At 44.5% G+C, this 22,571-nt stretch overlaps 1 pseudogene; it reads right to left on the reverse strand.

Annotated features, from left to right (window-relative positions):
• The window catches only part of LOC115130113 (SH3 domain-containing kinase-binding protein 1-like), a 44,014-nt pseudogene extending 26,796 nt beyond the window's left edge, over positions 1–17,218 (reverse strand).
• Between the last annotated feature and the right edge of the window lie 5,353 nt (positions 17,219–22,571).

Consider the following 22,571-nt stretch of genomic DNA (forward strand, 5'->3'; position numbering starts at 1 on the left):
CAGACATGATTTACCCTAAAGAAAAATGTCCATTAATTATAATCCATATAATAATTCACATTTCCTGCTGCTGAATAATTATTTTCCTGCTGTAGCAAACTAGCTCAAATTAAACTCCTACATCTATAAGGGTAAAGGGTTATTCCACCCAAATATAGATTCTGCCTGAATTATCCCTTTAAGTTTGTGTGTGTGTATCACCTTCTCTCCCTCTGTGTCCATGTCTCCAGATGCAGGTCTCAGTCTGATGGGCTGGTCTTTAAAGATGTCACCGAACCCAAACCCTCGAACCTGGAGACACACGTTACCAGCACTATAGTTACCACGACAATACTGTTCTAACACATTACACTTATCATGAAACTGTTATCAAACTACACACACACCTTCTTGGGTTGAATCTCTCCACTGTCAGAGCGACTCTCTCCTCCGTCACTCTCGCTGCCTGGACTGTCTTTACCTACGCACGTACACACACACACACAAACACACACACACGTACACACACACACACACACACACACACACACACTGACTATTTATGCTAACAATTTATTAGAAACCATGTTGAGTTCAGCAGAATCATGTAACAATGTTCTTTAATTGTGTTACATCATATGAATATTGATCTGCCATTTCATGCATATAAAAAACATTTGATCAGTAACCAGGTTTCCGTCCAACCTTTTTATGTGTGTAAAAGTACACGTTGGATACAAATATGACAGGCCTGACGGAAAACTTTCCAAATGTCAACTAAACTAAATCCACTAGACAAGGTGGTAAAATGGATTATACCAGACATGACGGTGGAAACCTTTTCATACGCATTGATATAACAACCATCATATAGAAGTCAGCTTGGAGCCCTGCGATGGATGACATGTTGTGTGGTCCTCCCACAAACCATGCAGTTTATTAGACTACAGATGAAATATGTTATGATGAATTTCACAGGGTGGTGAAAGTGCACGGTAATGAGCTTGAGGGTCTTATTCTGGTGACATGATTGATGCTTGACTGCCATTTGACAAATAGAAATCCATAATCATCTCATCATGTAGACTAGACAACCCTCACAGCCTACCCGCACTGTATCTGCGAGCTGTTGGCTGGAGTAGAGTTGAAAGGGCGATAGAAACACATTGAATTTAAGAATTTTTATTCGGTATGTGAAAATATAAGGCAAAAATGACTTTTTGTGTACACTACCTCATCACGCACTGATTTTTATCCGTAACATGTCTCTTTGGTGGAAGCACACCACTGGTGGGAAAATGCGCATATTTACTTTATGCAGATTTTAGAATATTCGCATGAAAATCTATCACCAATTGGATGAAAACCTAGCTTGTGATGGTTTGTGCATGTGCATGGCTGTGATGAGTGCGTGACTCACTGGTCTTGTTGCTGCGTAGCTCCTCTTGTGATGACCTAGTGGATGTGTCTAGTGAAGGGGGCGTGTCCTCCAGCTCTCTGGTGAAGTTGGAGGGAAACATCCCTGTCTTACCGTTCAGACTGCCCTGCCACCAGCCCTCCTCCACCTGAACACATGAGACATCCCTGTCATACCGTTCAGACTGCCCTGCCACCAGCCCTCCTCCACCTGAACACATGAAACATCCCTGTCATACCGTTCAGACTGCCCTCCCACCAGCCCTCCTCCACCTGAACACATGAGACATCCCTGTCATACCCTTCAGACTGCCCTGCCACCAGCCCTCCTCCACTTGAACACATGAGACATCCCTGTCATACCGTTCAGACTGCCCTCCCACCAGCCCTCCTCCACCTGAACACATGAAACATCCCTGTCATACCGTTCAGACTGCCCTCCCACCAGCCCTCCTCCACCTGAACACATGAAACATCCCTGTCATACCGTTCAGACTGCCCTCCCACCAGCCCTCCTCCACCTGAACACATGAGACATCCCTGTCATACCGTTCAGACTGCCCTCCCACCAGCCCTCCTCCACCTGAACACATGAGACATCCCTGTCATACCGTTCAGACTGCCCTGCCACCAGCCCTCCTCCACCTGAACACATGAAACATCCCTGTCATACCGTTCAGACTGCCCTCCCACCAGCCCTCCTCCACCTGAACACATGAGACATCCCTGTCATACCCTTCAGACTGCCCTCCCACCAGCCCTCCTCCACCTGAACACACAAGTCAATATTGCAATGAAACAGGAAGGGAGAGTGAAGTTGTCTGAAGATGAAAATTGAAAGCACAAGGTTCTGGTCGGGAGACCTGCATGTTCTCCGTGGTGTAAGACAGCTAGCTCCCGTGGAGGAGCTAATATACATGACTGTGAACACAGGGTCACTACAGTATTATAATGTGGTTTAACAGATCTGTCATGTGGCCACCAGAGGGGGAAGTTACTACAGTAAAGAAAAAGTTGAAAACGACACACACCCAAACACACAGTGAGCCTCCCCTCTCACCTCCTCCTGTATGTCAGCCTCCCCGCTCACCTCCCCCTGTATGTCAGCCTCCCCGCTCGCCTCCCCCTGTATGTCAGCCTCCCCCCTCACCTCCCCCTGTATGTCAGCCTCCCCGCTCACCTCCCCCTGTATGTCAGCCTCCCCGCTCACCTCCTCCTGTATGTAAGCCTCCCGCTCACCTCCCCTGTATGTCAGCCTCCCGCTCACCTCCCCTGTATGTCAGCCTCCCCGCTCACCTCCCCCTGTATGTCAGCCTCCCCGCTCACCTCCCCTGTATGTCAGCCTCCCCGCTCACCTCCCCCTGTATGTCAGCCTCCCCGCTCACCTCCCCTGTATGTCAGCCTCCCGCCGCCTCCCCGCTCACCTCCCCTGTATGTCAGCCTCCCCTCTCCCTCCCCTGTATGTCAGCCTCCCCGCTCACCTCCCCTGTATGTCAGCCTCCCCTCTCCCCTCCCCTGTATGTCAGCCTCCCCGCTCGCCTCCCCGCTCCCCTCCCCTGTATGTCAGCCTCCCCTCTCCCCTCCCCCTGTATGTCAGCCTCCCGCCGCCTCCCCGCTCCCCTCCCCTGTGTCAGCCTCACCGCTCACCTCCCCCTGTATGTCAGCCTCCCCGCTCACCTCCCCTGTATGTCAGCCTCCCCGCTCGCCTCCCCGCTCACCTCCCCCTGTATGTCAGCCTCCCCTCTCCCCTCCCCCTGTATGTCAGCCTCCCCGCTCACCTCCCCCTGTATGTCAGCCTCCCCACTCACCTCCCCCAGTATGTCAGCCTCCCCTCTCCCCTCCCCCTGTATGTCAGCCTCCCCGCTCACCTCCCCCTGTATGTCATCCTCCCCTCTCCCCCCCCTGTATGTCAGCCTCCCTCTCCCCTCCCTGTATGTCAGCCTCCCCTCTCACCTCACCCAGTATGTCAGCCTCCCCTCTCACCTCCCCCAGTATGTCATCCTCCCTCTCCCCCCCCAGTATGTCAGCCTCCCCTCCCCTCCCCCAGTATGTCAGCCTCCCCTCCCCTGTATGTCAGCCTCCCCTCTCCCCCCTGTATGTCAGCCTCCCCTCTCACCTCACCCAGTATGTCAGCCTCCCCTCTCTCCTCCCCCAGTATGTTATCATCCCCTCTCCCCTCCCCCAGTATGTCAGCCTCCCCTCCCCTCCCCCAGTATGTCAGCCTCCCCTCCCCTGTATGTCAGCCTCCCTCTCCCCTCCCCCAGTATGTCAGCCTCCCCTCTCCCCTCCCCCAGTATGTCAGCCTCCCCTCTCCCCTCCCCCAGTATGCCAGCCTCCCCTCTCACCTCCCCCAGCATGTCAGCCTCCCCTCTCACCTCCCCCAGTATGTCAGCCTCCCCCTCTCACCTCCCCCAGTATGTCAGCCTCCCCTCTCACCTCCCCAGTATGTCAGCCTCCCCTCTCACCTCCCCCAGTATGTCAGCCTCCCCTCTCACCTCCCCCAGTATGTCAGCCTCCCCTCTCTCCTCCCCCAGTATGTCAGCCTCCCTCTCCCCTCCCCCAGTATGTCAGCCTCCCTCTCCCCTCCCCCAGTATGTCAGCCTCCCCTCTCACCTCCCCCAGTATGTCAGCCTCCCCTCTCACCTCCCCCAGTATGTCAGCCTCCCCTCTCACCTCCCCCAGTATGTCAGCCTCCCTCTCACCTCCCCCAGTATGTCAGCCTCCCCTCTCACCTCCCCCAGTATGTGGATGACATCTCCTATCTTCAGCTCTAACTCATCCTCGTTCTGGGGAACATAGCTGAAGGAAGCCTTACACCTCCTCTGGTGGGTCTGATCTCCTGGAACACACACACACACACTAGTATATTATTTAACTATTTATTATGTTCACAAATATTATTTGTTGCCCACTGCACACATACTAATATTATATATACATATACACACACACACTACCGGTCATTATATATACATATACACACACACACTACCGGTCATTATATATACATATACACACACTACCGGTCATTATATATACACACACACACTACCGGTCATTATATATACATATACACACACACACACTACCGGTCATTATATATACATACACACACTACCGGTCATTATATATACATATACACACACACACTACCGGTCATTATATATACATATACACACACACACTACCGGTCATTATATATACATATACACACACACACACTACCGGTCAAAAGTTTTAGAACACCTGCTCATTCAAGGGTTTTTCTTTATTTTTACTATTTTCTACATTGTAGAATAATAGTGAATACATCAACACTATGAAATAACACATATGGAATCATGTAGTAACCAAAAAAGTGTTAAACAATATATTTTATATTTGAGATTCTTCAACAGCCACCTTTTGCCTTGATGACAGCTTTACACACTCTTGGCATTCTATCAACCAGCTTAATGACGTAGCCACCTGGAATGCATTTCAATTAACAGGTGTGCTTTCTTAAAAGGTCATTTGTAGAATTTCTTTCCTTCTTAATGAATTTGAGCCAATCAGTTGTGATGTGACAAGGTAGGGGTGCTATACAGAAGACAGCTTTATTTGGTAAAAGACCAAGTCCATATTATGGCAAGAACAGCTCAAAAAAGCAAAGAGAAATGACTTTAAGACATGAAATGACTTTAAGACATGAAGGTCAGTATACAGAAAATTTCAAGAATTTTTAAAGTTTCTTCAAGTGCAGTCGCAGAAACCATCAAGCACTATGATGAAACTGGCTCTCATGAGGACCGCCACAGGAATGGAAGAGCCAAAGTTACTTCTTTCAGTATTTCTTTCTTTCATCACATTCCCAGTGGGTCAGAAGTTTACATACACTCAAGTAGTATTTCGTAGCATTGCCTTTAAATGGTTTAACTTGGGTCAAACATTTCGGGTAGCCTTCCACAAGCTTCCAACAATGGGTACATTTTGGCCCATTCTGGTGTAACTCAGGCAGGTTTGTAGGCCTCCTTGCTTGCACACGCCTTTTCAGTTCTGCCCGCAAATGTTCTATAGGATTGAGGTCAGGGCTTTGTGATGGCCACTCCAATACATTGACTTTGCTGTCCTTAAGCCATTTTGCCACAACTTTGGAAGTATGCTTGGGGTCATTGTCCATTTGGAAGACCCATTTGCGACCAACCTTTAACTGATGTCTTGAGATGTTGCTTCAATATATCCACATCATTTTCCTGCCTCATGATGCCATCCATTTTGTGAAGTGCACCAGTCCCTCCTGCAGCAAATCACCTCCACAACATGCTGCCACCCCCATGCTTCACGGTTGGGATGGTGTTCTTCGGCTTGCAAGCATCCCCCTTTTTCCTCCAAACATAACAATGGTCATTATGGCCAAACAGTTATATTTTTGTTTCATCTGACCAGAGGACATTTCTCCAAAAAGTATGATCTTTGTCCCCATGTGCAGTTGCAAACCGTAGTCTGGCTTTTTTTAATGGTGGTTTTGGAGTAGTGGCTTCTTCCTTGCTGAGCGGCCTTTCAGGTTATGTCGATATAGGACTCATTTTACTGTGGATATAGATACTTTTGTACCAGTTTCCTTTCAGCAACTTCACAAGGTCCTTTGCTATTGTTCTGGGATTGATTTGTACTTTTCGCACCAAAGCACATTCATCTCTAGGAGGCAGAACGTGTCTCCTGCCTGAGGGGTATTTTTTTCTGAAGTCTTGGCTGATTTCTTTTGATTTTCCCATGATGTTAAGCAAAGAGACACTGAGTTTGAAGGTAGGCCTTAAAATACATCCACAGGTACACCTCAAATTGACTCAAATAATGTTCATTAGCATATCAGAATCTTCTAAAGCCATGACATCATTTTCTGGAATTTTCCAAGCTGTTTAAAAGGTACAGTCAACATAGTGTATGTAAACTTCTGACCCACTGGAATTGTAATACAGTGAATTATAGGTGAAATAATCGGTCTGTAAACAATTGTTGGAAACATTACTTGTGTCAGGCACAAAGTAGATGTCCTAACCAACTTGCCTAAACTATAGTTTGTTATCAAAAAATGTGTAGAGTGGTTGAAAAACCAGTTTTAATGACTCCAGCCTAAGTGTATGTAAACTTCCGACTTCAACTGTATGTATATATATAGTACTGTTAATATTGTTAATAATTCCTTTAGTGAACGGTAGTACCAGGAATGTGTGCACGTGTGTGTGAAGGACAAAGGATAACCTGACGCTAATGCCTATCTCTCTAATAGGATCTGTGTATGAGCAGGGGGACATTAATCTACCTAAGTATGTGTGTGTGTGAAGGGGGGGGGTACCTTTCCTGGCTGGTCGTAGGTCAGGCTCAGGTACAGGGCTTGTACTGCCATTGGACAAACCAGATTTAGGACCCGCCGCTCTCTTCACCTCCTTCTTCATCTCCTGGAGAGAGAGAGAGAGAGAGTTTGAATGTTTGTTTTGTATCTCTGTGTATCTTGTCTCCCATCTATTTATCAGGTGCTGAAGTCATGGTAATGGATAAGATGTCTGTAACCCGAGTCACCTAACCCTTTATGAGCAGGAAGAGGAATACACACACACACATCCCTAACTTCATGTCCACCCACAAACGCTAATGCAGTTATTGTGTCTTGCCCTTTTTTTCTTATGGAAACTATCACAGGACACACGCGACCTGAGTTACTGTGTGTACGTCAGCATTGCCCTACCCGAGTTACTGTGTGTTCGTCAGCATTGCCCTACCCGAGTTACTGTGTGTTCGTCAGCATTGTCCTACCCGAGTTACTGTGTGTTCGTCAGCATTGCCCTACCCGAGTTACTGTGTGTTCGTCAGCATTGTCCTACCCGAGTTACTGTGTGTTCGTCAGCATTGCCCTACCCGAGTTACTGTGTGTTAGTCAGCATTGTCCTACCCGAGTTACTGTGTGTTCGTCAGCATTGTCCTACCCGAGTTACTGTGTGTTCGTCAGCATTGTCCTACCCGAGTTACTGTGTGTTCGTCAGCATTGCCCTACCCGAGTTACTGTGTGTTCGTCAGCATTGCCCTACCCAAGTTACTGTGTGTACGTCAGCATTGCCCTACCCGAGTTACTGTGTGTTCGTCAGCATTGCCCTACCCGAGTTACTGTGTGTTCGTCAGCATTGTCCTACCCGAGTTACTGTGTGTTCGTCAGCATTGCCCTACCCGAGTTACTGTGTGTTCGTCAGCATTGCCCTACCCGAGTTACTGTGTGTACGTCAGCATTGTCCTACCCGAGTTACTGTGTACGTCAGCATTGTCCTACCCGAGTTACTGTGTGTTCGTCAGCATTGCCCTACCCGAGTTACTGTGTGTACGTCAGCATTGCCCTACCCGAGTTACTGTGTGTTCGTCAGCATTGCCCTACCCGAGTTACTGTGTGTACGTCAGCATTGCCCTACCCGAGTTACTGTGTGTTCGTCAGCATTGCCCTACCCGAGTTACTGTGTGTACGTCAGCATTGCCCTACCCGAGTTACTGTGTGTTCGTCAGCATTGCCCTACCCGAGTTACTGTGTGTTCGTCAGCATTGCCCTACCCGAGTTACTGTGTGTACGTCAGCATTGCCCTACCCAAGTTACTGTGTGTTCGTCAGCATTGCCCTACAGCTGCAACATACACAGCCTTTTTATTCACACACACGGCTGTATATTTCCCAGTTCTTTAATGCATTCGTCAGGATGCAGTTTCATAATCCCTGCTCTGCAGCCCACAGACTGACGCAATAACACACACACACACATTCACAAGCACACCTGAGTGTGTCAGAGTATAAGTGAGTGCGCTTCTCTATAGAAGGAAACCAAACTGATATAACAAAAGGAAGAGGAACAGATTTGCAATGTCAGAACAGGAAACACCTGCTTACTGTACAGTCGTGGCCAAAAGTTGAGAATGACACAAATATTAATTTTAACAAAGTCTGCTGCCTCAGTTTGTATGATGGCAAGTTGCATATATTCCAGAATGTTATGAAGAGTGATCAGATGAATTACAATTACTTGCAAAGTCCCTCTTTGCCATGCAAATTAACTGAATGCCCAAAATACATTTCCAATGCATTTCAGCCCTGCCACAAAAGGACCAGCTGACATCATGTCAGTGATTCTCTCGTTAACACAGGTGTGAGTGTTGACGAGGACAAGGCTGGAGATCACTCTGTCATGCTGATTGAGTTCGAATAACAGACTGGAAGCTTCAAAAGGAGGGTGGTGCTTGGAATCATTGCTCTTCCTCTGTCTACCATGGTTACCTGCAAGGAAATACGTGCCGTCATCAAGTGCTTCATAGGCAAGGATATTGCTGCCAGTAAGATTGCAACTAAATCATCAAGAACTTCAAGGAGAGTGGTTCAATTGTTGTGAAGAAGGCTTCAGGGTGCCCAAGAAAGTCCAGCAAGTGCCAGGACCGTCTCCTAAAAAGTTGATTCAGCTGCGGGATCGGGGCACCACCAGTACAGAGCTTGCTCAGGAATGGCAGCAGGCAGGTGTGAGTGCATCTGCACGTACAGTGAGGCGAAGACTTTTGGAGGATGGCCTGGTGTCAAGAAGGGCAGCAAAGAAGCCACTTCTCTCCAGGAAAAACATCAGGGACAGACTGATATTCTGCAAAAGGTACAGGGATTGGACTGCTGAGGACTGGGGTAAAGTCATTTTCTCTGATTAATCCCCTTTCCGATTGTTTGGGGCATCCGGAAAAAAGCTTGTCCGGAGAAGACAAGGTGAGCGCTATCATCAGTCCTGTGTCATGCCAACAGTAAAGCATCCTGAGACCATTCATGTGTGGGGTTGCTTCTCAGCCAAGGGAGTGGGCTCCCTCACAATTTTGCCTAACACAGCCATGAATAAAGAATGGTACCAACACATCTCCCGAGAGTAACTTCTCCCAACCATCCAGGAACAGTTTGGTGACGAACAATGCCTTTTCCAGCATGATGGAGCACCTTGCCATAAGGCAAACGTGATAACTAAGTGGCTCGGGGAACAAAACATCGATATTTTGGGTCCATGGCCAGGAAACTCCCCAGACCTTAATCCCATTGAGAATTTGTGGTCAATCCTCAAGAGGTGGGTGGACAAACAAAAACCCACAAATTCTGACAAACTCCAAGCATTGATTGTGCAAGAATGGGCTGCCATCAGTCAGGATGTGGCCCAGAAGTTAATTGACAACATGCCAGGTCGGATTGCTGAGGTCTTGAAAAAGAAGGGTCAACACTGCAAATATTGACTCTTTGCATCAACTTCATGTAATTGTCAATAAAAGCCTTTGACACTTATGAAATGCTTGTAATTATACTTCAGTATTCCCATAGTAAATTCTGACAAAAATATCAAAAGACACTGAGGCAGAAGAATTTGTGAAAATTAATATGTGTGTTGTTCTCAAAACTTTTGGCCACGACTGTACACACACACACACAATGTTACTGTCATGGGACACATCTAGTCAAACTCTCTTCCTCTGAGATGAACATTTTCCAACCCTGTTCCTGGAAAGCAGTTTTAACAGGTTTTTGTTCCAGCCTAGCACCAACATACCAGCAGGGCCCATATCCATAAAGCATTACAGACTAGGAGTGCTCATCTAGGATCAGGTACACTCTGTCCATGTAATGTCATTCATTATGATCTAAAGATCAGCACTCTGCTCTGAGATGCTTTATGAATACCAAAACAAATCATAATAATCAAAATCAAATGTATTTATAAAACCCTTTTTACATCAGAAAATGTCACAAAGTGCTTATATAGAACCCCAGCCTAAAATCCCAAACAGCAAGCAATGCAGATGTAGATACACGGTGGCTAGGAAAAACTCCCTAGAAAGGCAGGAACCTAGGAAGAAACCTATAGAGGAACCAGGCTCTGAGAGGTGGCCTATTCTTGCTGTGCTGGGTGGAGATTATAAGAGGACATGGCCATTAAGTCCTCTTTTCAATTCATGAGATGGAGGTGAACAAGTGCACACTCCATAAAGATGGCAGAAGAGAATCATAACATTTGTAATTGTTGGCACAGCGAAGCCGACAAGGTGGTGCAGCTTGTTTGGGGAGAACCCCGCCATAGTGACCATACAGAGCCTTCTGAAAGAATATACCCCCTGACTTACTTCACGCTTTGTTGCCACAGCCTGAATTTAACATGTATTCATTGAATTTCTCTCTCATCCATCTACACACAATACCCCATAATGACAAAGTGAAAATATGTTTTTAGACATTTTTACTTCTCAAAATGTGTAGACCATATACTGTATCTAATGCTGTCTGGACCAAAATAGTATAGCATGTCATACTATTTCTGCCCAGGCCGAGATACATGGTCTATATGTAGTGGGGTGCTGTTTCACTCGCTTAGATGCTTTCTCCGGTGATGTAGTTTTAGCAGACAGGAAAAGGAAAAAGTGACAGGACTCACTCTTACCCAAATCTGTCCAGTATAAGTACAATGCTGCTCTAGGGGTATAATGTGCAGACCTGTGTGTGGTGGAGGGGTGTCTGGCCAAGATATGGTGCAGCTCTCCAGACTGTGCTCAGCTGTCTACCGCCAATTCTTGCCCATACATTGTGTGAATTCTTTGCCCTTTGATGGTACATTTTTTTTATCAATTCCCCATATGACTCACGTAAGCCTAGTGAATGTACTGTTATTCTCTCATCATATGGTTACATACACTTCTATCAATGCATGTCTTAATTACAGTAATTCGCCGGTCTCATTCTCGGAGTGGAAACATTGTTTGCAGAGTTCACAACCTTCTAAACTTGTGAGAAACAAGTTTTGGTTTTGTCAATCTTGTCATTGCCTTTTGTTTGGAGCGCTCGGTGAGCAATGAGTATGTGTTCCCTGTCCTGGTAACGTTGAGGGTGCGAGTGCCCCTGAGCACGCATATAGAGTAGGCCTACCTGGCCTGCGGCATGCAAATACAGGAGGGTGCCCATTTGTTAATGTCTGATTGTCTTAACTCACCACGTCCACCACTAATAAACTGAGCTTCTCAGTATGGTTTTCAACTCACACATCGGAAACAAAGTCAGTATTTTTTCTTTCTTTCTATCCATTGCAAATTATAGTTCCTCAGTATTTAAAAAATATTTGTAACACTCCCGGCCTCGATAATCACCAAGCCTCGGTGTGAAAGAGCAAAATATCGTGATCTGATGACCCCATATAGCCAGTGGAAATGTTATTTTAAAAAACAGCGGTCTGTCTAGAGCTCACTGGGTGGGAAACTCTGAGGGCCCAGAATAGGCTAGTTGATACAATGTTGCAGTTCACTAACAATAGCTCAAGTCAAGACAGATAGAAAGGGAGGCAGACAGGTGGAGAAGAGAGATGATTGTGATTGAAAGAAGCAGAATTTATCAGGTTATTTTCTACTGTTTTTATTTGTCAGCTTTACTTAGTTGAGATGGAGGTTACAGGCCTACTGCTGCATTGGCCTATAGGCTCTCGGAGTTCTATGAGCTCATTTCTTTAGCCGCCAATGGATCACAGTGTATCAATGTCTTCATATGGCAGAGGCTGCTGCTCTCACCTCAGTTCAATTTGAACTTTGACATTTTTATCATTTTATTTCAGATTTTTATGATTAATCACGTGACAATGACTGAGAAAATAAAATGTTCCACAAAAATGTGCATATAAAAGATGGGTAGAAATGGTAGGATAAATTGGAAGCTTCCCCAAACTTGAAACTCACCAGCTGCCTATTGTCTTTACTATTACACCTATTAAAACGAATGATCTATAGAAAAAGCAGCGGAGATGCGCATTAGGTTTCTAAGAAGAGGCTATTCGTCACAATGTGTGGATGAAGCTCAGGTTATTGTCCTGCTGAAAGGTGAATTCATCTCCCAGTGCCTGGTAGAAAGCAGACAACCAGGTTTTCCTTTTCACTCTGTCAGTTAGGTTAGTATTCTGGAGTAATAAGTACAATGTTGTTGATCCATCCTCAGTTTTCTCCTATCACAGCCATTCAACACTGCAACTGTTTTAAAGTCACCATTGGCCTCATCTTCATATCCCGGAGTGGTTTCCTTCCTCTCTGCAAACTGAGTTAGGAAGGACGTCTATCTTTGTAATGACTGGGTGTATTGATACACCATCCCAAGTGTAGTTAATAACTTCACCATGCTGAAACGGACATTGAATGTCCGCTTTTTTGTTTGTTACACCCATCTACCAATAGGGGCCCTTCTTTGCATGTCATTGGAAAACGTCCCTGGTCTTTGCGGTCAAATCTGTGGTTGAAATTCACTGCTCGACTGGGGGACCTGACAGACAGTTATTTCTCGGGACGCTCGGCATAATATGTATTATTCCTGGTGTTGAAACCTGAAAGATTCTCTGGAAAATATTCATCCCTAATACTGACCACAGGGTGAGTGTAATCACAGGAGTCCACGAGGGGAGTGAACAAATGCACATTTTATTGGGACGAACAAGAGAATGATAACATGCATGACTCATGCACTCAAACTGACCACAAGGTGAGTGTAATCTGAGTGAGCAGTGACATTCAACACAACAGTTATTAAATAATGATTTTTAGGAGCAACAATTCAGCAGATGAATATCTTGTCTGTTCTATTCTAGATCGACTTTATCATTGACCATTCAGGGTTAAAGAAACACACAACAACACTGGGTTCATGTTTGCTTGTGTCATTTGTACTTCCTCTACTGTGAAAGGAAGTGGATGCTTCCCCCGTACCACACAACCACACCACTGTTAGATACTGGTGTCAGTGTTTTTGCTGCAGCATCTGGTCTCCCATCCAGGACATTCAAAGAACAGGTTTGTGTTCTTTACAGATTCGCAGAACCAGTCATTAGGTTCATTAGGCTACACTGTAAAAAAAAAAAAAAACATGAAACGTGACATGTTTAAAACTTAAACGTTAGATATTTTGATTTGGCAATAGGTGTTCTCATACTAAACACAAGCATTTAGAATGCAAGATTAAACATGAGTCAGCTTTTTCCCAGTTAGTTTCCAACCAGTAGAACACCTTCATCTCCTAAGTGTTCACATTTTAAACACTAGTGTTTACTTTCCCACAGTCCTGTTAAGAATGGATTTAGTCAATAGCAATGGATGTGACTTTCCATGCCTTCTATTCAGATCAGTGTTAGGAATGTCTGTCACCTTTCCCTCTTCAGAAGGACCACAATGGAAATAAGCTGTTAAGATGTATTGTGTTATCCTTGATGATTTCCTTCAATTGTATGTGGAGGCGTCACCAGCTGGAGCTCCCTTATGTATGGATTTTACAGACTGTCAAATAAATTCAATCAAACCTACATTTCAGCACAACTGAACAAGACATTTGATTCAAGAAATGTTTCCATTCAATGCAGGTAGATTTTTAGAATAGTTTGTTTTAATATCTGTTTCCTCAGGCACATTGATTGATTACTTGATTGTATACTATACAAAGATAAATAACTTACATTTTTCTAAACTAATCCAATCTGTAAGGGGTTGGATTTATTACACTCGTTACTGAGATGTTGGTTCCAGTCAAGATGGTTAAGGTAGTATTGTTTGTTAAGTCCTTCACCACAGCAGTCATTCTGAGTGCAGGTTTGGGTGAAAAACTATTGGCTTTAATATTTTATTTATTATTTATATTTTTTATAATACAAAATATCCACATACAAAACGACAACATGCAGATGCACACAAACATCCACAACACCACTCCTGCCAGGACCCAACTGCTCACACCCCTCATCTCCAGCGCCTGCATCACTCTCCGCCACATGGCCTTAAACTGCACCATTTTGTTTCTCTCCATCGCCCACGCACTTGCAACCTTTAGATAGGTAAAGCATTTGACCTTTGGTTGATTTCCAGTTTTCAAAAGCCGCAATATGTAACTTTTATTTAGGCGGACCGACCAAATTCAAATAGAAATGTGTGTTATAGATCTCAATGAAAGCAAGTCTAAGAAGAGGTAGATCTGTTCTATGTGCGCTATTTCTACACTTTTTGTTCTTAAGTTTAGTTTTTTTTTTGCGTATTTCACTTTCAGTTTTATACACCAGCTTCAAACAGCTGAAAATACAATAGTAATGGTTATGCAAATATATATTTCAGAGCGGTTTAGACAGTACAATGATTCTCTACGGTTTGTTTTGCCACAAACTGAAATTAGAAGAACTTTTGGAATTCTAGCAACCAGGAAATGGTGGAGCGATTTCTGCATAGTGCAATCTTTAACTATACGTTTTCTTTCAAGATTATTGACGAGAAAAGTATAATCTAATCGATTGGGTATCTCACTGCTCCCCCATATGCCATGTCTTGAGTGAGAAAATGATTTTTGGGGGGGGGGGGAATTGTTGGATATACACCCTCTATCTGTATTCCAACAAGATTTATTAATCACTTCACAAACCAGTGTACTGTGATTTGCAGGTCTGATGTGGCCCATGAGTCAAGATTTTCAGAACACATTATGGAGGACAACTAGGTCATAACTAAACACCTCATGACATGTATAATATGTGAATGGCCTTTAGTTATGGCCAAGTTAGAATATATTTTACATTTTTTTTAAAGTAACATGTTCACATATGGTCAATCAAGTTATTGAAATCGACAACAATATCTCTCTCACCAACAAAGACAGTCATGGGTGGGTCTTTCACCCTTCACTTGAAAGGCATGCTGGGAAATATGCAAACCGTGCTTTACACCCTACACTGTTAAAACCTCACCCCCAGTGTTTAGTTTTTAAAACCTAAAACGCCTTGTGCTGAATAGATATGTTAATGTGTTTAAAAAGTGTTACGGTGAATAAACATGTTGAGGTATTTACATGGTAAACACTGTGAAGCATTTTCATTGACATTCTAAATGCATTGACACATTTACAAAATGCTACAGATCCTAAACACTTGGTTGTACAATGCTCTTAAAACACAATATGGGAACAACAACATTGATTTGAGTGTGTGTTGTAATTGTTACTCACTCTGACAAAGTTGTCTGGGAACAGCCCCCTCCGTCCGTCTATCTCTCCTTTCCACCACCCTCCGTCATCCTTGGTTACCTTAATGATGATGTCACCGACACGCAGACTCAACTCATCCTCCTGTTGAGCCTCATAGTCAAACTCTACCACCGCCTCCACTGGAAACACACAGAGACAGAGAGACAAGAGAGAAAAGACAAACCATTTATGACTAATGGCTAACAAACTTAAGCCTGAATCTTAACGTGAGAGATCTGTGCCGAAGTCATCAAGTTTTTGATTGACATGAATGCATAATTTAGTTCCTGTTTAAAAAAGTTTGAATTGTAGTCATTTACTGCATTGATTGATAGGGTCTAGGAAGATAAGCATTTCACTGCCCCGCCATAACACCTGCTAAACCGTGTACGTGACCAATAAAATCTTATTTGATTTCCGCAATAGTTGAGTTGTGTTTGCATTCCAAGTCAGGAATGCGCCCAAAGAGAAGTTCAGTTTGTAAAAGGACACACAAATACACAGATCTCTGTCATAGTTGTGTGGGTGGTGGTGGGGATGTAACTACGGGAATGGTGGAATGAGACGTTGGACTGCTATGACTCAATCCCCCTCCTAGCTCCCAACCCCTAAAACAGCCTCTCATTCTCTCCCTGTCTATCCCCATCTACCCTGTGCCTCTCTGTACTGAGAGAAGGAACAGAGGAACCATAGGAGTGTACCAACTATGCCTGCAGAATAATACACTCCCAACTCAGTAGTAGAACACACACACAATACTGATGAATATTCATATGTCAGCTGGCCACCAATAACAATCCCCATGGAGGTGCTGCTGAGGTGTCTGGTTACCATGGGGACCAGGACTCCAACGGATGGTGCCAGGTGGTGTCTGTGTGTATCTGTGAATGAGTATATTATTGGTCACAACTAGGGGGGTGGCTTATACAGCCACTACAGGAATAGAATGAAGAGAGGAGAAGAAGAGAGGATTGAAATAATAGAGGAGGAAGAGAGGAGGGGACATCTGGCCTATCTCAGTCTGTATTACAGTGAAGATCATGAAGCTGTTTTCTCTTCCGGTCCTTCCCCTCCTCTCTCCCCCCACTTCTCCCTGGGGTTTACCTGGAGGGATCTACACTTCCTATTAGTAACTCTACAACTAAACTCATTTAAACCCAGGCTATATTCGCGCAACAACGGGGAGAGGAAGAGCGAGATAGGGGAAGAGAGAGGACGGAGAATAAAAATGTAAACGTGTCAACATCTGTCGCACATCAACGTCTTCTTACTGTCTGCTGAACTCGCAACACACACGCAAGTTCCCCGCCTAAGCATCGCGTTATGGTCATCAGGACACGCAGCTAACGAAAACATAGTTTAGACTACATTCAGCATCTGTACTGTAAAGTATCCAGGTGTGTCCAGTTGTGTTTAGGTTTTCTACTGTTACAACTATAAATTGACGCATCACAAAGGTTAAAAAAAATATTAAAATCATCTTGTCTCAACTCACCCATCTGTTCCCGTGACGCTCAGCTATTGCTGCAAGGACTACCGTGTTAAACGGGAAAGGCAGGAATCCTGGTTATTCCGTGGACCGAGTACAAGCCCCAGCCGCCCGCACGAAAACTCCGTTATGACAGCGCTGCAGCCGGAGGGACGTGAGATGGAACCATATTCCTTCCGCTTTATCCCCTTATCACACCACACACCAATCAAGATAGCGGAAAACCACTGATGTACAAAAAGAACTGCGCGCTCGCTTTCTCTTTGCCCTGAGCTGCGTACCACGTCAGTACAAACGAATATCGCGAGAATACGCGAATCTTCCCCCAAAAGATTGGGTGCGTTCCAGATACAGAAACGATATAATCTTTTACAGGCCTATACAGTGGCGATCCGCCATTCGGGGCAGGTTGGGCAGAGGCTAGCTTCAGTCCTTTAGTAAGGGTAGACATCCAAAATTTCAGGCCTTTGTGTCCTATCATAGAGTTATATTAAAAGTGCCCTTCCAAGAAGGCTCAATGCCATTGGCCACAGAAATGACGTCAAGTCACGTTATATGTACAGTAGCTTTGATTGGACTGATCATGTCAACATCTTACTTTCACAATCTCAGCTAGCAGTCATCATCGTGAATCAAATCTAGTGGCAAATCCTTCTTAATCCTTGTCAAATTAAGAGAAATAATTAAGAGAAATATAGATTAAACGTATCACTGCTCATCGGCCATTGAACATAAACATTACGCAACAAGTTGGAAATCGCAAATTCAACAACATTGTTTTGAAGGAATCGGTGACAGTGGATAATCGCAAGCATTGCAACTGGGAAGTCAGACTGGGAAAATATGTTTTGAACGGTCATCCAACTCAGAACTGTAAATCTTTTTTTTAAATGACAAAATTTGCGTAGAACAAAGTCAGTCCAAAAATGTCTTATATGCTGCTGCATAAATGATGTAATATGCCAGGAAAATATGGTCAGCCATAACAGCTATGTTTGTTTTTTAAAGGCAGTAAACGAAGCTGAATGAATTGTTTTGCTGCCAGACAAGACTCTGCTGATCGCCTGGTGTAGCGGTGGTAAAGATTCACTCCATTCTGCTGCCAGACAAGACTCTGCTGATCGCCTGGTGTAGCGGTGGTAAAGATTCACTCCATTCTGCTGCCAGACAAGACTCTGCTGATCGCCTGGTGTAGCGGTGGTAAAGATTCACTCCATTCTGCTGTTGGGACAGCTTTATGTAGGCCCTAAACGTTTGTGGGCACCGCTTGTCGCCGTTATAGTGCAATTAATGTATTGTTTAGTGTTGTGTAGTGGCTTTGCTGGCATGCAATCTAAAAAAAATGGGAGAGTTTACCCCCACCAAGATTTACATGCTAAAATCGCCACTGGGCCAATAATATTAATGTGGATTATCCGATGATAAACGTCCTCCGGCCATTGAAAATAAAGACTGGATAATCTGCGCAGGTTTGAACAGAACTTGGTGGCGTTCCATGCTGCCTACATTGCAGACATGTTGAGCAGATTATCACATAGTTCCTCGTATGCGGAGACCTTATATACATTTGATCTGTATCCGATCTCTGCAAATGTGGACGTTGTGTTTGACATGGCATACTGATGTATTTACACTGAACAAAAATATAAATGCAACAATTTCTAAGATTTGACTCAGTTCATATAAGGAAATCACACAATTGAAATAAATAAATTAGGCCCTAATCTATGGATTTCACATGACTGGGAATACAGATATGCATCTAATGGTCACAGATACCAAAAAATAAACGGGCATGGATCAGAAAACCAGTCAGTATCTGTCAGTTGCCTCATGCAGCATGATATCTTCTTTGCATAGAGTTGATCAGGCTGTTGATTGTGGCCTGTGGAATGTTGTCCGACTCCTCTTCAATGGATGTGCTTACTTGCTGGATATTGGAAAACTCGCAAACTGTCGCACACGTTGGTCCAGAGCATCCCAAACATGCTCAGTGGATGACATGTCTGGTGAGTACACAGGCCATGAAAGAACTGGGACATTTTCAGCTACCAGCAATTGTGTACAGATCCTTACGTCATGGGGCTGTGCATTATCATGCTGAAACATGACGTGATGGTGGCGGATTAATGGCCCGACAATGGCCCTCAGAATCTCGTCACGATACTTCTGTGCATTCAAATTGCCATCGATAAAATTAAAATTGTGTTCATTGTCCATAGCTTATGCCTGCCCATACCATAACCCCACCCCCCTCCACCATGGGCAACTCTGTTCACAACATTGGCATCAACAAACTGCTCGCCCACACAACGTCATACACGCTGTCTGCATATGCCCGGTACAGTTGAAACCGAGAATCATCCATGAAGAGCACACTTCTCCAGCGTGCCAGTGGCCATTGAAAGTGAGCATTTGCCCAATGAAGTCAGTTACGACACCAAACTGCAGTCAGGTCAAGACCCTGGTGAGGATGACGAGCACACAGATGAACTTCCCTGAGAAATGATTTGGTTATGCAAACCCACAGTTTCATCAGCTGTCCTTGTGGCTGGTCTCAGATGATCCTGCAGGTGAAGCCGCATGTGGAGGTCCTGGGCTGGCGTGGTTACACGTGGTCTGCGGTTGTGAGGGCGGTTGGACGTACTGCCAAATTATCTAAAATGATGTTGGAGGCGACTTAAGGTAGAGGAATGAACATTCAATTCTCTGGCAGCAGCTCTGATGGACATTCCTGCATTCATCCTGTGGCGTTCTGCATTAGCATCGAATAGTCCCCGCGATATGCAACTTTTCAGGGAAGTCAGGAACCAATATACTCAGTCAGTTAGGAAAGCGAAGGCTAGCTTTTTCAAACAGAAATGTGAAAAATCCTGTAGCACTAATTCCAAAAAGTTTTGGGACACTGTAAAGTCCATGTAGAATAAGAGCACTTCCTCCTGCCCACTACACTGAGGATAGGAAACATTGTCACCTGCCCCCCCCCCCCCCCTCCGCTTCTGCTTCACTGAAATCCAGACAGCTGATGTTCTGAAAGAGCTAAAAAATCTTGATCCCTACAAATCAGCCGGGCTAGACAATCTGGACCCTCTCTTTCTAAAATTATCCGCCGAAATGGTTGCAACCCCTATTACTAGCCTGTTCAATCTCTCTTTCGTATCGTCTGAGATCCCCAAAGATTGGAAAGCTGCTGCGGGCATCCCCTCTTCAAAGGGGTAGACACTCTAGACCCAAACTGTTATACCTATACCCATCCTGCCCTGCCTTTCTAAAGTCTTCGAAAGCCAAGTTAACAAACAGATCACCGACCATTTCGAATCCCACCGTACCTTCTCCACTATGCAATCATGTTTCGGAGCTGGTCATGGGTGCACCTCAGCCACGCTCAAGGTCCTAAACAATATTATAACCGCCATCGATAAAATACAGTACTGTGCAGCATCGACCTAGCCAAGGCTTTCGACTCTGTCAATCACAGCAATCTTATCGGCAGACTCAATAGCCTTGGCTTCTCAAATGACTGCCTCGCCTGGTTCACCGACTACTTCTCAGATATAGTTCAGCGTTTTAAACCAGAGGGCCTGTTGCTCAGACTCCTGGCAGTCTCTATGGGGGTGCCACAGGGTTAAATTCTCGGGCTGACTCTTTTCTCTGTATATATCAATGATGTCGCTCTTGCTGCTGGGGATTCTCTGATCCACCTCTACGCAGATGATACCATTCTGTATACTTCTGGCCCTTCTTTGGACACTGTGCTAACAAACCTCCGAACAAGCTTCAATACAAGCTTTTTTGCACTATTGGTTAGAGCCTGTAAGTAAGCATTTCACTGTTGTATTCGGCAACACATGACAAATAAACTTTGATTTGATTTGCTATACCACACTCCTCCCGAGGCCTCCAACTGCTTTTAAATGCAAGTAAACCTATGTGCATGCTCTTCAACCGATTGCTGCCTGTACCCTCCCGCCTGACTAGCATCACTTCTCTGAACGGTTCTGACTTAGAATATGTGGACAACTACAAATACCTAGGTGTCTGGTTAGACTGTAAACTCTCCTTCCAGACCCACATTAAGCATCTCCAATGCAAAATTAATTCTAGAGTGAGCTTCCTATTTCGCAACAAAGCCTCCTTCACTCATGCTGCCAAACATACCCTCATAAAACGGACTATTCTACCGATCCTGGTGATGTCATTTAGAAAATAGCCTCCAACACTCTACTCAGTAAATTGGATGCAGTCTATCACAGTGCCATCCATTTAGTTACTAAAGCCCCATATACTACCCACTACTGCGACCTGTATGCTCTCGTTGGCTGGCCCTCACTACATATTCGTTTCCAAAACCACTGGCTCCAGGTCATCTATAAGTCTTTGCTAGGTAATGCCCCACCAAATCTCAGCTCACTGGTCACCATAGCAACATCCACCCGTAGCATGCGCTCCAGCAGGTTTATTTCACTGGTCATCCCCAAAGCCAACACAAGCCTTTCCTTCCAGTTCTCTGCTGCCAATGACTAGAACGAATTGCAACAATCACTGAAGCTGGAGTCTTAAATCTCCCTCTCTAACTTTAAGCATCAGCTGTCAGAGCAGCTTACCGATCACTGTACCTGTACACAGCCCATCTGTAATTAACCCATCCAACTACCTCATCCCCATATTATTACTTACCCTCTTGCAACCCAGTATCTCTACTTGCACATCATCATCTGCACATCCATCACTCCAGTGTTAATGCTAAATTGTAATTATTTTGTCTCTATGACCTTTTTATTGCCTACCTTCCTACTCTTCTACATTTGCACACACTGTACATCAACTTTTTCTATTGTGTTATTGACCCTACGTTTGTTTATGTGTAACTCTGTGTTGTTTGTTTTTGTCGCACTGCTCTGCTTTATCTTGGCCAGGTCAAGGTTGTAAATGAGAACTTGTTCTCAACTGGCCTACCTGGATAAATAAAGGTGAAATAAAATAAATACAAAATTGCACATTCTCTCTAAACTTGAGACATCTGTGGCATTGTGTTGTGTGACCAAACTGCACCTTTTAGAGGGGCCTTTTAATGTCCCCAGCACCAGGCACACCTGTGTAACGATCATGCTGTTTAATCAGTTTCTTGATAAACCACACCTGTCAGGTGGATGGATTATCTTGGCAAAGGAGAAATGCTCACTAACAGGGATGTTCAATGTATAAACCCCAATTAGAGGTTTTTAAGCTACCAGCTGCCATATTTGTACTCCTCAAAAGGAGCAGTCCTCCATAGGAACAGATGTAATTTTACAGTATTTCAATTAAATGTCTCAAATGGACAAAATTACATTTATGTATTGTCCTCTGCTGCCCTCCTCTGGTTGCAGCTCTCTCTCTCTAATTCTCTCTCTCTCAATTCAATTGAAATTAAAGGGCTTTATTGGCATGGGAAACATATGTTAATTGTGCCAAAGCAAGTGAACTAGATAATAAACTAAAGTGAAATAAACAATAAAAATTAACATGAAATCAAATCAAATTGTATTAGTCACATACCCATGGTTAGCGGATGTTATTGCGAGTGTAGCAAAATGCTTATGCTTCTAGTTCCGACAGTGTAGCAATATCTAACAAGTAATCGAACAATTACACAACAACTACCTAA

Source organism: Oncorhynchus nerka, linkage group LG6, assembly GCF_034236695.1.
Source record: "Oncorhynchus nerka isolate Pitt River linkage group LG6, Oner_Uvic_2.0, whole genome shotgun sequence".
NCBI classification, from domain to species: domain Eukaryota; kingdom Metazoa; phylum Chordata; class Actinopteri; order Salmoniformes; family Salmonidae; genus Oncorhynchus; species Oncorhynchus nerka.